The sequence below is a fragment of the Alexandromys fortis genome, unplaced genomic scaffold (assembly GCF_014885135.2).
Source record: "Alexandromys fortis isolate MF-2015 unplaced genomic scaffold, M_Fortis_MF-2015_v1.1 scaffold_41, whole genome shotgun sequence".
Lineage (NCBI taxonomy): Eukaryota > Metazoa > Chordata > Mammalia > Rodentia > Cricetidae > Alexandromys > Alexandromys fortis.
Window position 1 is genome coordinate 12,302,571 of NW_026067923.1, and position 16,935 is coordinate 12,319,505.

The window sequence follows — 16,935 nt, forward strand, 5'->3', positions numbered from 1 at the left end:
GGGGGGGGGGGGGGGGGAAAAGGGAGGCGGGGAGGGGAAATGGGAGGCGGGGAGGAGGCGGAAATCTTTTTTTTTTCAATAAAAAAATTATATTTAAAAAAAATAAGATATCTTGATATAACTTTAACCAAACCAAGACATTGAAGAAAGAAATTGAAGCAGATAAAAATATCTCACATGCTCATAGATTGGTAGGGTTAATCAATACAGTGAAAATGACCATCCTACCAAAAGCAATCCATAGATTTCACCCCAGTCTCCATTAAATTTTCAACACAATATGCACAGAAATTGAAAACAATCAGTTGCATGTAGTAACACATACACAAAATACCCAGAATAACTAAAATAATCATGAATAATTAACCAGCTGCTAGTTGTATCATCATCCCAGACTTCAAGTTGTACTACAGAACAATACAATAAAAGTGCATGGTATTTGCATAATACCATGCACAGTGAACAATGGAATTGAATTGAAGATTCAGATGTAATTCCATAAACTTCTGGATACCTGATTTTCTTTTTTTCTTTTTTGCAAAGAAGCCAAGAATACAGACTAGAGAAAAGAGAGCATCGTTAACAAATGGTGATGGTTAAGCTGAATAGCTGTATGTAGAGTAATGAAAATAGATCTACCTCTATTACCCTGCATAGAACTCAACTCCAAATGGTCAAGGATCTCTGGCTAAAGAGAAAATGGCTAATATTCTTTAACTCACTGGTAAAGGAAAGAACTTCCTGAATAGGTCACTGATAGTTTAGGCACTAAAACTAACAATAGACGGGACCCTATGAAGCTTAAACACACCTGTAAACCAAAGTGCACTGTCATTTGGGCAAAGCATCAGCCTACATGACAGAAAAACCTTTATCAGTTTACTTCTTATACAGGTAGTGGTTGGTCTGAATGAGAATGGCTCTCATAGGTTCTGAATGTTTGGTTATTACCATTTGGCGAATTGTTGAGGAAGGATTAGGAGGCATAGCCTTATTGGAAGAGGTGTTTCCATGAAGTGATTTTTAGCTTTAAAAATCTCATACCAGACTCAGTTTCTCCCTTGCTTTTTGCTTCCACTTTTTAAATCAGAGGTTAGCTGCCAGCTATGGCTCCATCTTCATGACTGAATGACTGCTGCTATGCTTTCTGCCATGATGGTCATGGACTTATCCTCTGAAACCAAGCAAGTCCCTAATAAAGTGCTTCCTTTTATGATTTGGCTTGTTTATGGTGTCTCATCACAGCAATAGAACAGGTACTAAGATAGCTAGTGTTTAGGACATATAAAGAAAAAAAACCTGGAACATCAAGAAACAGCTCAATATAGAACTTAAAAGAGAGTTAGTTATCAAAAGATGAAACACAGATAGCTGAGAAACCCTAAAAAATCTCTTTAACATCTGTGTTGACTAGTTTTATGTCAGCTTGACACAAACTAGAGTCATCTGAAAAGAGTGATTCTTAATTGAAATATCTGGCTGGAGGGCATTGTTTTAAATTAGTGATTGGTAGAGGAGGGTACAGCCCATTGTGGGTGGATCCATCCCTGGATTGGTGGTCCTGGGGCCTATAAGAAAGCAGGCCGAACAAACCATGAGGAGCAAGCAAGTAAGCAACACTCCTCCATGGCATCTGAATTAGCTTCTGCCTCTGGGATCCTGCCCTGTTTTGAGTTCCTGTCCTCAAATCCTTGAGTGATGAACAGGTTATGCAAGCATAGTCTAAGAAATCCTTTTCTCTCCAAGTTTCATTTGGTCATGGTGTTTTATCCCAGCAATAGAAACTCTGACTAAGAGTGTATCCGTTAACCATCAGGGAAATGCAAATGAAAACTACTTTGAAATCTCACTTTTCCTTAGTCAGAATGGCCAAGATCAATATGAATGACAGCAGATACTGGCAAGGATGCAGAAAAGGGGAACACCATTGCTGGTGGGAATACAAATTTGTACAGTCCTTATGGAACCTAGTATGGTGGTTCCTCACTAAGCTGAATATTGATCTACTTCAAGATCCAGCTATACCACTCTTAGGCATGTGCCCAAAAAATTCTTACTTCAGGAATATTTGCTCATCCATATCCATTTTTTCTCTATTCAAAATAACCACTTATCGGAAACAGCCTAGATCTTCACCAGCTGAGGGTGGATGATGAAAATATGGGACATTAGCACAATATTCAGCTCTAAGAAATAAAATTACATAACTTCAAATAAATGTATGGAGCTAAAAAACAATCATTATGTGTGAGGTAACCTCAAAAGACAAACATTGCAGATTTTCTCTTAGATGATGGTGATGTTAACCCTTTGGTATGCGTTTTCCAATCAGAATCATTAAAAAGGTTATGTGGCTTATAAGAGACTGGAGTGTGGGGTAGGAGTATGGGATTTCCAAGGAAATAGTTGTGTTATGAAAATATGAATGGGAAATTAGAATACAAGGATTAAATAGGCAGGAGAATTGAGGGGCAGGATTAAAAAGAGAATATGGGGAGAGACAACTAAACTGAAGGTCTTTGGAAAAGCCTTATGGAAACCTACAATTGTAGAAGCTTCTTAAAATATATTCATATATGAAAGAAATTTAAATGGAGTGGCCAAGTAGCTGAGAGAGAACACACTAACTAGACATCTTATACCTCATGTAAAACCTTCAGCAGTATGAAAGGTTACATCTTTTGCATCTTTGGCCTAAGGGGTCTGTTAGACTTCCAAAACATTAAAGGATTTGCCAAGTCTATACTCCCTAAAATCTTGCAGTAAGACCCCATTGCTGAGAAATCATCATACTGATTTCCAAAGCAGCTGTACAACTTTGCATTTCTACAAGCAATGAAGGAGTGTTCTCCTTACCCTAATCCTCTACAGCATAAGCTGTCATGAGAGTTTTTGATCTTGGCCATTCTTACAGGTATAAAATGGAATCTCAGAATTGTTTTGATTAGAATTTCTCTTATGGCTAAGGATGTTTACTTAAGTGTCTTTCAGCTCTATTGAGAGTTCTTTGTACCCCATTTTTATTGGCTTATTTGTTCTTTTGATATCAAGTTTCTTGAGTTCTTTGTACAATATACATCAAGACCCAGCATTGGGTATATACCCACTTTTGAGTATATATCCAAAAGATGCTCAATCCTACCACAAGGACATGTGCTCAACTATGCTTATAGCAGCATTGTTTGTCATAGACAGAGCCTGGAAATAACCTAGATGTTCCTCCACTAAAGAGTGGATAAAGAAAATGTGGCACATTTACACAATGGAGTACTACACAGAGATAAAAAAAAAATGACATCTTGAGATTTGCAGGCAAATGGATGGATCTAGGAAAAACCACATTGAGTGAGGCAACCCAGACCTAGAATGACAAATATAATATGTATTCACTCATAAGTAGCTTTTAGACATAGACATAAAGCAAAGAAAAATCAGTCTACAGGTCACAACCTCAGAGAAACTAGACAACAAGGACTCTAATAGAGACATACACAGATCTACATAGGAAGGTGTAAAAGACAAGATCTCCTGACTAAAGTGAGAGTGTGGGGATCTCAGGAGAGGGTAAAAGAGAGGTGAGGAATGAGGGGAGAGTGGGTCACAAAGACCCTTTTACAGGGGTCGCATATCAGATATTTGCATTATGATTAATAAAAGCAGCAGAATTGCAGTTATGAAGCAGCAATGAAATAATTTTATGGTTGAGGGTCATCACAAAATGAGAAACTGTACTAAAGGGTCGCAAAATTACTAAGGTTGAGAACCACTGGGCTATGCAGTCATCTTCAGGATATACATCTTAGGTTAAAAAAAGGTAGGGAAAAATTTGTCCTATGACATCAATACTTTAAGGGCACCAAAGCTGGAATCTGTGTGTGGCAGGGGTATATCATTAGCCTCTTTGAGCATAGGGATATGACTTACGCTTAATGCAACAGGGGATTCATGACTCAAAATTCTGGGTGTCAGAGGCACAGAACCAAAATGTTAGGGCTTGCTCCCTCATCAGGGCCAAATGGAGGAACTTAAATAGTCTCTTCCTGATATTTGCTGGTTGTTGCCTGTCTCTGGTGTTTCTTGGATTGTAGTTATACCACATCAACTTCTGCTTCTATATTCGTTTGAGTTTCTTACCTGCGTGTATGTCTGGATCTAAGCCCTTCTCCATTGACTTGTAAAGCCAGTAGTCACTATGCAGTATCACAGCTGAACTTGGATCTATGTGCAAAGGAACTGTTTCCACTGTATTCTTTTAGAAACATGATTCAACCCTCAACAGAGGCTACACAAACATACATGTGTAACAGAGGGCTTATGTTGCTTGGAGTAAATATTATTTTAAATCTGAAACCATGTAAATATTTATATAATTATCAAAAAATTAAATATAAAGTTCTTGAAAATAAAATTAAAGTGAAATGAAGCATAGAGTATTGAGTATTGTGGCATATTATGAAGACACTATTTTACTTTATATTATTTTTAAATTTAATTTTATTTTTCCATTAGCATATGAAGTGACAGGCTTCCTTATGGCATTTTAATACATACATAAAACTATTTTTTATGACTTTAAAACAGGCTTCTTTAGCCATATTTTTCTAGTGGGATATATTTTAAAGAAAACAGAATGGAAACTGTTTTCAGTAATTATGTAGTAGGTGGTAGTGTTGGCATAATTATTTTAAGACGGTTCAATGTGTACTTTTCAGATGAAACAAACGAGCTACTGCATGTCACTGGACAAAGGACGCTAGTTAACATCACGAGGCTAGGTCATACTAGGTCACAAACCTAAGAGTGTGACACATGGCTAGAATGCTAAGTCATGATGTATCTAGCTTCAAGGCAGTAACTGGTTGTGTTCATTAAAAGCCATGGAAAGCACAGCTAATAATGAAGCGGCCGGCAAAGCTGATGTGCAGGCCCTCCTCTGCAGCATCTTTTCCTTCCCAGAGAAGCAGGATTCCGGTGTAAGATGGAATCTCAGAGTTGTTTTGATTTGCATTTCTCTGATGGCTAAGGCTGTTGAGCATTTCCTTAAGTGTTTTTCAGCCATTTCAGATTCCTCTGTTGAGAGTCCTCTGTTTAGGTCTGTACTCCTTTTTTTTTTGTTTTTGTTTTTCAAGACAGGGTTTCTCCATAGCTTTTTTTATTTTGTCTTTAGATATTTTTTATTTCTCCAATTTTTATTATCAGGAGTGACTGAAATAAAAAATATAATTGAGTCCCATCATTATTGTCATTATGGAAATGGCTTTAAGAGAAAACTGGTCAGATGAATATTATTGCTTCCCACTTTTCAACGGGTAAATAGTTGCCATTGATAAAACAGACAAGCCCAGAGAATCTGTCCAGAATGTTCAAGATATGGTGTATTATACAACATGCCTGTTCTCGGGGAGACCACCTACGACATAATTATGTGTACTTCTTGATCTCATCATACAAGACAAGCACAAAGGCACCGCCCATGCCCCTGAGAACGTTGGACCATGCACCCTTGAAAAAGGCCTTGCTTCCTTCGTCACGAGCAATCTTCCTCCAGCAGTCGATCATGCCTGTGTACATGATGTCAGTTCCTTTGCGTCCTGACTGCATCATCATACGACGGCGAACCGTGTCAAAGGGATAGGAAGTCAGGCCAGCGACAGCAGTGACAGACTGTGCAGTCATCCAGCTGATGAAGATGTGAGTATTCTTGGGATCTGGAAGCATTCCCTTTGCAGTGTCATAGATGCCAAAGTAGGCAGCTCGGTAGATGATAATGCCCTGGACTGACACATTAAAGCCTTGGTACAGGCCCCTAATCCCATCAGATTTGTAGATCTTAACCAGGCAGTCACCAAGGCCTTTGAATTCCCTTTCAGCTCCAGCTATGCCCACATCAGCTGCTAGACGGGTACGGGCAAAATCAAGGGGGTGCACAAAGCACAAGGATGTGGCTCCAGCGGCACCACCTGATGCCAGGTTCCCTGCAAAGTAGCGCCAAAACTGGGTCCTCTTGTCTACACCACCCAAAAAGATCTGCTTGTATTTATCTTTGAAGGCAAAGTTGAGAGCCTGGGTGGGGAAGTATCTGATGACATTGGCCAGGTTACCACGCCAGAAAGACAGGACTCCCTGTTCATTGGGGATACGAACCACGCAGTCTATAATGCCCCTGTACTGCTTATCCGTCCGTGATTTGCTTGCTGGCATGCTGCACCTGCAGCAGCAGCTTGACCCGCTCGATGGGCGCTACCGCCGTCTTGGAGATGGCCGCGGCCACTCCACCTGCCAAGAAGTCCTTGGCGAAGGACACAGCGGCATCTGTCATGTTGAAAGAGAAAGAAAAGGCAGGGAAGCGCGGAACGGGACTGGCTTGACAACCCGGACTCAATCTCTATAGCTTTTTGGTTCCTGTCCTGGAACTAGCTCTTCTAGACCAGGCTGGCTTCGAACTCACAGAGATCCGCCTGCCTCTGCCTCCCGAGTGCTGGGATTAAAGGCGTGTGCCACCATCGCCCGGCCTGTACTCCATTTTTTTTAATTGGATTATGTGTTCTTTTGATGACCAATTTCTTGAGTTTTTTTTTTTTTTGTATATTTTGGCGATCAATTCTCTGACTGATGTGGGGTTGGTGAAGATCTTTTCCCATTCTGTAGGCTGCTCTTTTGTCTTGTTGACCATGTGCTTTGTTTTACAGAAGCCTTTCAGTTTCAGGAGGTTCCATTTATTAATTGTTTCTTTCAGTATCTGTGCTACTTGGGTTATATTTAGGAAGTGGTCTCCTATGCCAATGAGTTCAAGAGTACTTCCCACTTTCTCTTCTATGAGACTCAGTATGGTTGACTTTATGTTGAGGTCTTTGATCCATTTGGACCTGAGTTTTGTGCATGGTGATAGATATGGGTCTATTTTCATTCTACATGTTAATATCCAGTTATGCCAGCACCATTTGTTGAATATGCTTTCTTTTTTCCATTTTATATTTTTTGCTTCTTTGTCAAAAATCAGGTGTTCGTAGGGGTGTGGATTAATATCTGGGTCTTCAATTCGGTTCCATTGGTCCTCCTGTCTATTTTTATGCCAATACCAGGCTGTTTTCAGTATTGTAGCTCTGTAGTAAAGTTTGAAGTTAGGGATTGTGATGCCTCCAGAAGTTCTTTTACTGTACAGGATTGTTTTGGCTTTTCTGGGTTTTTGGATGACAACTTATGCTGGAGAGGATGTGGGATAAAGGGAATACTCCTCCATTGCTGGTGAGAGTGCAAACCGGTACAACTTCTTTGGATATCAGTGTGGTAATTTTTCAGAAAATTAGGAAACAACCTTCCCCAAGACTCAGGAATACCACTTTTGGGTATATACCCAAAGGATGCTCAATTGTACTACAAGAACATGTGCTCAACTATGTTCACAGCAGCATTGTTTGTCATAGTCAGAACCTGGAAGTAACCTAAATGCCCCTCAACAAAAGAACGGATAAGGAAAATATGGTACATTTACACAATACACAGCATAAAAAATAATGACATCTTGAGATTTGCAAGCAAATGGATGGATCTAGAAAACATCATATTGAGTGAGGTAACTCAGACCCAGAAAAGCAAACATCATATGTACTCACTCATAAGTGACTTTTAAAAATAAGACAGAAAACCAGCCTACAATTCACAATCCCAGAGAACCTAGACAATAATGAGGACCCTAAGAGAGACATACATGGATCTAATCTACATGGGACGTAGAAAAAGATAAAATCTCCTGAGTAAATTGGGAGCATGGGGACCATGGGAGAGGGTAGAAGGGAAGGGGAGTGGAATGGAGGGGAGCATAGAAAAATGCATATCTCAATAAAATGAAAAAAAAAGTTCAAAAAGAAGCAGGATTCTCCAGAGAATGAGGATCTTCAGGAGGCACTGCTCCAGGACAGCTTGTTGCATCCCCATCCTGCAGATGTTGGCTCTGTCAAAGGCTACCAACGAGGCAACTATGGAAGAGCAGACCAGTTTGCCTCTATGGATAAACACTGAACAATTTGAGCATCAGTGATGACTGTAGTTGTAGAGAAACAAAGATTTTTTCAATTATGATTAAATTAAAAATTGAAAAGCAAATCAAAAGCAAAACTGTCACCAGTAATCACCTGTGGAGAATGTTAGGAACCCAGTCAATCCATTACTTTGGAAGTCAAGTATTTACTCCTTTCTCCTTATATAAATCAGGTACCTAGGCAATGGAATTACTGATGGAGATTTCTTTTTTCTAAACATTTCAAGCTAATAAAATTGAAATACCAGATGAAGAGAAATAAAAGAAAATGACTAGCTTGGAACTAATGAAGCATTGATCTAGGCAATAATCAGAGATGAATGCAAAATTCAGCAGGACATTGGCATTCTCTGACAGGAGTGGATGCTCCACCCATGAAGAACTTGTGCTAAAGCTTGAGCCAGAGTCTGATGAGGCTCCTAGCCCTAACTACCGAGAAGCATAGGGGGCAGACCCATTAAATCACCATTGCATACACTAATAGTAAGGCCAAATGGGGGGAAATCTTTACAGGACACACTCACATCTTAGGATTGTACATTTTGAGGACTAGCCTTTCTTTCCCTCTCCCCTAAAGAAAAGAGACAGTGATAGAAGCCAAGGACAGAATCAAACCAAACCAAACAAGCCAGCAAAAAGCCTTAGGACACATTAGTTAATTGCAGTGTATGAATTCATTTGGAACCTGTCTCAAATAAAAAATACTTTTAGAATTATTTGAGTAAAGTTTATTTGTGTTATTTGCATATGTAAACACTATTTTAGGTGTGACAATGATATTGTGGATGTGTAGCCATGTTTTTACAAAAACATGCTGAAAATTTAAGGTGGAATGGTACGACATTTGAGAATGATATAACATTTTAAATGATATAGCATTTGAAAAGGGTCTGGATAACATGTAGAGCAATTGTAAATCAACTGTCAGCTGACAAGTACTAAATCTGATTGACAGTTACATATGCTGTTGTTATTATATTTGAAGCTTTAAATAATAGAATTTGCTGGGAATTGGACAGAGGACCTCAAGCATGTGCTCTACTAATGAGCTGTACCCCCAACCTATTTTGATTTTGTTTGTTCTTTTCTGTTAGGTGGCGCTTGGTGAAGTCTGCTCAGGCTGTTAGAACATAAGAGTCAAAGTCAACTGTATATTAAATAAACCAGAAAATGCTGCAGGAACCATTAGTGAGTGATCTTTTAACTGGTGGGTAGTAAGTGTAGTGACAGTGAAGACATTTATCGAATACTCTGTCCTTGTCACCTGATGTCTTACTGCTCACAGAAAGTTTGAGGGCAGCTCTTATAGGGAAGATGGCAGATTAGAAGCTGCCTTTGTGTTAAGAACAAGAGTCAGGAAAAAAAAAGAAGAGACAGACAGACCACAGACACACACAGAGAGAGACACACGCATACGCACGCACACACACATACACACACACTTGGAAATTCACAGAGCATGATGCTTGAAAAGAGCTTAGAATTTGGGTGTTACATTAAGAAGAGAGCTCCAGCCATGTGGTTCCCCAATACATGGAGGAAAAGCAAAAGCCCCTTCTAAACTGTAAGCCAAGAAACCTTGCTAAAAAGGACCTAGGATTCCTCCCATAACAAGCCCAAAGCCTCACAAGACCCAAGTCTAGTTGCTTGCTTGGGTGAGATGCTGATTCTTTTGTGAATGAGTAGCAGTGGGTAGAACGCCACTCTGTCAGTGTGTGTGATTCAGAGGGCAGTAGCTCTGCCAGTGCGACCATCTTGAGAAGGAATCTATTACTTAAAACTGAGCTACTCTGCAACCCTGAAACAGGAAACAATTACAAGCCAAGGATCCTGAATTTAATCTGTGATCATCCTGGGCAAGGGAACTCTCCGAAATAGTTGTAGAGAATGTGGGAAGACCTGTCCACAGCGGGTGACAGCCTTCCATAAGCAGGGATCCTGGACTGTACAAGGGAGGGGAAAGTGAGGAGAATGTAAAAATGTTAATGCATTTATTTGTTCCTCTCTGCTTCTTCACCATGGATGCCATGTGACCTGCCACTCTGACATCTCCAGAATGATGAATGATAACCTGTAACTGTGAGCTAAGTAAACCCTGTTCTCCTCTTAGTTTCTTTTGCAGGTTATTTTTATCAGAGCAACAGAAAAAGAAACCAAGCCATTTCTAGGTCCTGTCATGCTCAGTGCTGTTGCTGCTACAGCAGTTCGTTTTCTCCTGAGCAGTATTGGGAACTGAGTCATTCAGAGCAGACTGCTCAACAAGGAAAATCCCCAGATGAAACTGCAAGAGAGACTTAAACGATAGATGGACAAATTGCAACACAGAAACACAAACACGCACAAAGAAAGGCAACATGATGTTCCCAAAAGATCATAAGCCCTGAACTACAGGATTCAAAGATACAGAAACAAGAGGCAGATTTGAGAAGTTGACTACTGAAAATGATCAGTGGCCTTAGAGAGATTACAAACAAGTTGATGAATTTAATCCAAGACCTGACAAACAAAGTCAGTAGTATAGAGTAAAGGCAGGAAAATGTGTAGGAAAGCCAGTAACATGAACACAGTTAGCAACATGAAAAAAAATTCATCAAGGAAATTGATTTTGAAACAAAAGGTCAAATAGAAATAAGGTCAGTTAGCCCAATTGAAAAACACAGTAGAATGTCACCAATAGGCTTGATAAGCAGAAGAAAGGATAGTGGGAACAGAGAAAAAGGCTGAAGAAATAATGCATTCAAATAGCAATAAAGAAAAAAAACTACATATGGTCATGAATTCTGAGAACTCTGGGTACGATCATGAGACTAGACCTAAGAATTTGTGGGATTGAGGCAGGAGCTGAGATAAAATCTGGAGGCATGGTGTATTCACACGTATTCAGTGAAATTATGAAAAGTTTCCTGACTCTAGAGAAAGAAAGAGGAACCCAAACAAAAGGGATTACAACTCCAGACAGAATGAGGGGAAACAAACTTTGTGACATTTTATAGTGAAGACATAAAAAATACAACCAAAGAAACAATATTAGAAGGTGTAAGGGAAACACCACAAAGTCACCCACAGCAACAAACATTAAACCATTATCAAATCTCTCCTTAGTGACTTTAAAAGTCAGGAAGCATGGGAACATGTACATAAAGTCATGTTAGTAAGTAAATGCTAACCAAAATTTCTGTATTCAGTAATGCTATCTATTAGAATTGATAGAGAAATAAGGATATTTCAAGACAAGTATTAGTGGGGGTAGTGACCACCAGGTTGGTACCAGGTAGAAGACCTTCAAAAGATACTATACACAAAGGAAGAAGAAAGACAGGAAAGAAAGGGAAGAATCTGCTATGTCCAGTCCACTAAACAAGCAGACACTTCCAAGAGGGTAGAAAACAAAGAACAAACAGCAATATAACCAACCAGAAAAACAGCAAAATCACAGTAATTAGTAAAAATCCTTCAGTAGTAGCCTTAAATGGAAATAATCTCAACTCACAAATAAGGAGAAACAGAGGAGATGACTGGCCTAATAGACAAGATCCAACTTTCTATTATCCTAAAGAAACATCTTACAGGCAAAGAGACCAAGAGACTGAGAGTCAAAGGCTAGAAGTCAATTGATCAAAGGCCCAAACAAGCTGATGTGCTATTCTAATATCTGATAAAGTAGATTTCAGACAAAATTTAGAAGATGAAAATCACTATATAATGGGAACCATACTCAAGAAGCAATAACAATTATAAATAGATATGTGCTAAATGTTGAAACCCGTAGTTTCATAAAATCAATAGTAAAGACATAAAAGATCTGGTAAGAAGCGGTACAGCAGTGGGTGACTTCACTACTCTATCATCTGCTTCAGATGGTAAACCATAAAAAAACTCAAAAGACATTTCTAGGTTAACTTAGACTATAAACCAAATGGATTTAATCACTATCTATAGAACATTTCATCCATCACATACAGAATGGGCTTTCTTTACAGCAACCCACGGAACTTTCTCTGAAGTAGATCGTATTGTAAGCCATTAAGCACGTTCTAACACATGCAAAAGAAACAAAACAGTTTCTTTTACCTTATGAGGACATAGTATAATAAAGCCAGAAATAATCAACAAGAGAAACTACAGAAACTGCACAAATACTTGGAGATGGAACAATATACTTATGAATGACGCGAGGGTCACTGAAGAAATCTGAAGGGAAGTGAAAAATTAATTTCTAGAATCAAATGAAATAAAGTACAATTTATCAGAATCTTTGGGGTACAACAAAAAACAGTTCTAAGGAAGTTTATAGATGTTGGGGCTTAGATCAAAAAAATCAGATTTTAGAGATGGGGCAATGTGTCCATGGTTGAAAACATTGCTCTTACAGAGGGCTGAGGTTTGGTTCCTATCACCCACACACTGCCTCACAACTGCTCATAACTACAAGTCCAGTGAATGGGATGCTCTCTTTGGACCTTTTCACGCACCAGTTATACACATGGTACATGTACATAATGCAGGTGAAACACTCAAACACATAAATTGAAATAAATTAAAAAAATCAGATCTCATGCACAAGTCATGTAGGTACATACGACTGAAGCTTCCTAAGATGAAAGAAAAAGATTTTCCTCTTTAAAATCCAACCTGGTAGATATGTCATCTCAGCAACAAAAATTGACCAGAATCATACCAAATACACATTGTCTAAAACAAACTAGGTCATACAAGGAAAAGAAAGAATGAAAGAAAGGAAGGAAGGGAGGGAAAGTGGACTATAAAGTAGAACTTGGGACTGAAACATGACCTCAAGTCCAAGTACTGGTTAGGTTGGGACTACTTCTTGGAGAAACTTGGATCAAGACATAGGTAAGGAAGGGAAGTGGCCTGGAAACACAAAGATTAAACAAAGTCACAGATAGTGGATTCCTTTTATCAAATTTGGAAGAATTCTGTTGGACTAGTCAAGACGATTAAGTGAATTAAGGCTGAGGAGGGTGTGGTCCTAGAGTAGATACACAGTTAAATAATTCTACTGTGATTTTCCTTAAAGACCAGTTTTGTGAATAATTATCTTTCAAAAGATTAATTTCTTGAGCTAAACAAGTTAAAAACTACTGTGTGGGACAGTTTGGAACCAGTTTGCAAGCATCTCTCAAGGTTATGTGCTAGAGACTTGATCCTTAGCGTGATGGAACCTGTAAGAGATAGAACCCAGTAGAAAAAGACCAGTGGGGAAACTGCCCTCAGCAGTGACTGAAGCCATTCATGCAGGACCTGAGTGTGGGTGGGATGCCTATGAACGAGAGTTACAGGAAGAATAAGTATCTGATTTCTACTTTTCAGTTTCTCCATTTTATCTCCTTGGCTTGGGCTGCTGTCTGTGATGTGCTGTTGAGGGATAATCTTTTTGTACACTCTGAAGATGGATCTCTGCCTAAGGAACCTCTGATTGGTTTAATAAAAAGCTCAATGACCAATAGCAAGGCAGGAGATACTAGGTGGGACTTCTGGTGTGAGAGAGAAACTCCTGAAGAATCTGAGGCACACGTGAATTTCTCCAGCCAGACACAGAGGGAGATAGAAGTATAGAATGGAGGAAAAGAGTCACATGGCAGAATGTAGATGAAGAGAAATGGGTTACTTTAAGTTCTAAGAGCTAGTTGGGAACAAGCCTAAGCTAAGGTCAAGGTTTCATAATTAATAGTATGTCTCTGTCATTATTTGGCGGCTGATGATCCAAAGAAAGTCCAATGAGGAAGCTTGCTAAAATGTCCTGCATAAATTTGATGTCAACCTTGTTGAACTTACTAGATAGATGTGCTTGGTCATGGATACTTTTAGCCTTTGAAACTGTTAAGCAGGCTTTTTAAAATAAAGTTCTCACCTTCTAGTATTTTGTTATAGCAGCAGAAAATGAACCAATATGCCACACATCACTGTAACCTTTATTTTGATATTTGATATTGATTGACTGCTGGATATGAAGGGGTACATGAGGGTAAAGAAAGTGATTTTTTTTTTGGTGTGGAATCTGATGCCTCAAGATGTGCCACCCCTCAAAGGGATGATGAAGTCATACTTAACAGCTAGGATAGGAATTAGTTATTACAGCGGTCTCTAGGCAGGCTGAATCAGCATCATCTGAGCATGTTAGAAATGGAGACTCGCTGGCAGCATCTCAGAGCCAGCGACAAAGGATTTGTAGTTTACCAAGACCAATTTGCTAAGCCCCAGTACAGAACACCTTCAGTGCTCAATTTCTAAAGTTGTATGACTTTAGACCCTTAGCGGCAATGCATTCCTTTTCTACTTCTCCAATGAAGTGGGTAATTCTGGCTCTGGAAGTCATCTCAGATACCTTTGCTCCTCTGAATCCATTTATTCCACACCGCGTGCACACCTGGGTATGGCTGTTGTTGTATTCGCATGAGTACTGGCACGATTTCTTCTCAGAAATCTGATTACATAAAAAATTAAAAAATTCTTCACTTAATAAAAAAAACTGTGATCTATGAACGAGTGGAAGTGGTTAGGTGTTCAAGGTGGGTCATCATAGTTCCTCAGTGTGGCGTGAGCACAGGGCTTGTATGGAACCTTGTCACGTGGAGGGGGAAAAAAAACACCCTTAATTATATCAGTAACTCTGATTTAATTTTTTTTACAGTGTAAACAGACTTGCAGAATTCATAATTACTTATAAATGCTAACGCTGACTGTATTTTAAAATGTAAAAATTGCTATCATTGGAGTTGTGTCTTGAAAATATGTTTATCTGTCTTAGTGCACATGCTTCCTAGAACCCTGGAAAGGCACTTGAAGTTTTTCTGAGGCACTTAAGCTCAACAGCTAACGGAAGATCATGTGTTTAAATAATTCACACTTCCATCTGGCTGAAAGGACACCAGGTGGAAGTCGCTGGTCGGGATGAGTCTGTTACGTGGAAGGAAATGTTTGCTCAAAATAAATGAAAGGCAAACATTTACATGCATTCTGTCTTTTTGTCTGCGTGGGTAGACTCCTGTTTTCTATTCTGATGTTCCCAGGCCTGGATCCCGTCTTTAAACATTCACTTTCTGTTGTCGAGGGTCCGGAGGAGGGTGATTAATGGAGCGACTGCCGCTGTTTTGTTTTCTTCTTCCCAATCTTTGATCACCGGCAATTATCCTCTGGTTCTCATCCTCTCTGCACGCTAACCCGAAATCCAAAGGGGCTGCCCACTTTCTGCAGGAGAGAGGAAGCCGAGCTTCCTGGATGAAGCTTGCCTTGTTGCTGGGCCAGCTGGCGAGTTTTACGTTTCCCACCGAGTGTCCCAGTGTGCTGTCAAAGGCTTGGTTTTGTGAGTTGACTTCTGATAGGCACTTTCTGCGCCTTACCTGTCAACTCCACGGTGGACTTCCTCATTTGCAGCATGGGGCTTGCAAGCACAGACCGAGCCCGCCAAGCCAGGAGGAATCCTATGGAGTGCTCGACTTACTAGCCCGTTTTCTACCCTTTCTGCTTGCCAGACATATTCTTCTGTGCTTGGGCTCAGTCAGTGTGCGAGTGTCTGTGTATCGTGGGGGCGCACGGAGGAACCAGCACTCTCCACATTGTTAACCCTGGAAAGGGGAAGAGCCAGGCTTTGAGTCCTGGTATCAGAAAAGAGACTTGCTGGCTGTGGAGGGAATCGTCTCCAGGGGTATAAGCCAGCTCTCCTTACTGCTCCCTCCCCGGTTTATATGGAAAAACATTCAGTAGTTAGCTGTGACTGAGTAAACGCTTGGAAATCAGCCTTTGTAGCCCATGTATTTCAAAAATTTCAAAATATTACAGTCTCTAGACTCTATCAGGATCACACTTGGGTTTATCTTCCAAGCTTCCAAGACTTCCCATGGAAAGAGATCACAAAATCTGTGGAGGCTTTTAAACTTGTATTTTTTTTTTTTTTACCAGAGCCAAACGAAACACAAAAATTCCAAATGTTTCAAGTTTTATTCTAGGTTTAGAAGTGACACATTTTTGATTCAGCTTTAAATCTGACGGATCTTCTCTCTTTCATTGTTAGGAACAAGCCAGGCTGGATTGGGGGCGGGGAGAACCTGAGGCTTACCCAGAAAGACCACCGCCCTGCCATATGGACTGTACCAGGGGGTGGAGTTGTGACTTATTACGAAAAACTATTGGTCCCAGAGAATAAAGTTCAGGGGAGTCGCTCTGGGTATACTGTAGGGTATGGCTTGTCCGCTCGGTTTGCACTGGGCAGAAGTCCTTTCTACCACCACCACTCTTTCCGTTTAGCGTTTGGGCTTGGATGGGAATGAAGGCCTCTGAAAGATGGGGTATGGAGCCCTCGCTTCGTGTTACTTCTTCTGCCTTCTGCCCCTGGCTGGCCCAGAGCCTTCAGGTTCTGGAGTAACCTGAAGTCAGGTTATGGCACGTTGAGAGGCGCGCAGATTGCAGCCGTCCTCGTGTTCCCAGCCGCCCTCAGATGGAGCCACTCCAAGTGGCTCTGTGGGCAGGTGCTTGAGCTTTATCAATGTATGGAAAACATATGGGCGAACTGCCTTAGTAAGCTTGGCAAGGACACTGTTTAATATTGTAGTCATCGTGTTGAGCAAGCAGGGCTCACAAGGCATACTCAGAAAAAATCCCTCCATTCATTTCCCTCACTGCTTCCTTCTCTTTAGTCCCAAAGGCCAGACTCCTGGTATTTAGTTGCTCTCCAGTGTTCTACAGCACGGAGCTGGTGGTGATTGTTACAGGAGAAGAAAGGCAGGAGGACTTCACAGTTGGTGTAGGTATTCTCTGGACCCCAAAGATGTGTGAACTGATTTTGCTTTCATAGGACACGGATACAGGCTGAATGAGTTTCCTGCAAGTCCAGGTTGAAATGCCAGCTCTCAAGGGACAGCATTTAGAGGTTAGAGCTT

At 40.3% G+C, this 16,935-nt stretch overlaps 1 pseudogene; it reads right to left on the reverse strand.

The window, feature by feature from the left end:
* Nucleotides 1-5,201: 5,201 nt before the first annotated feature.
* Nucleotides 5,202-6,367, reverse strand: LOC126501442 (ADP/ATP translocase 2-like; annotated as a pseudogene).
* Nucleotides 6,368-16,935: the final 10,568 nt, after the last annotated feature.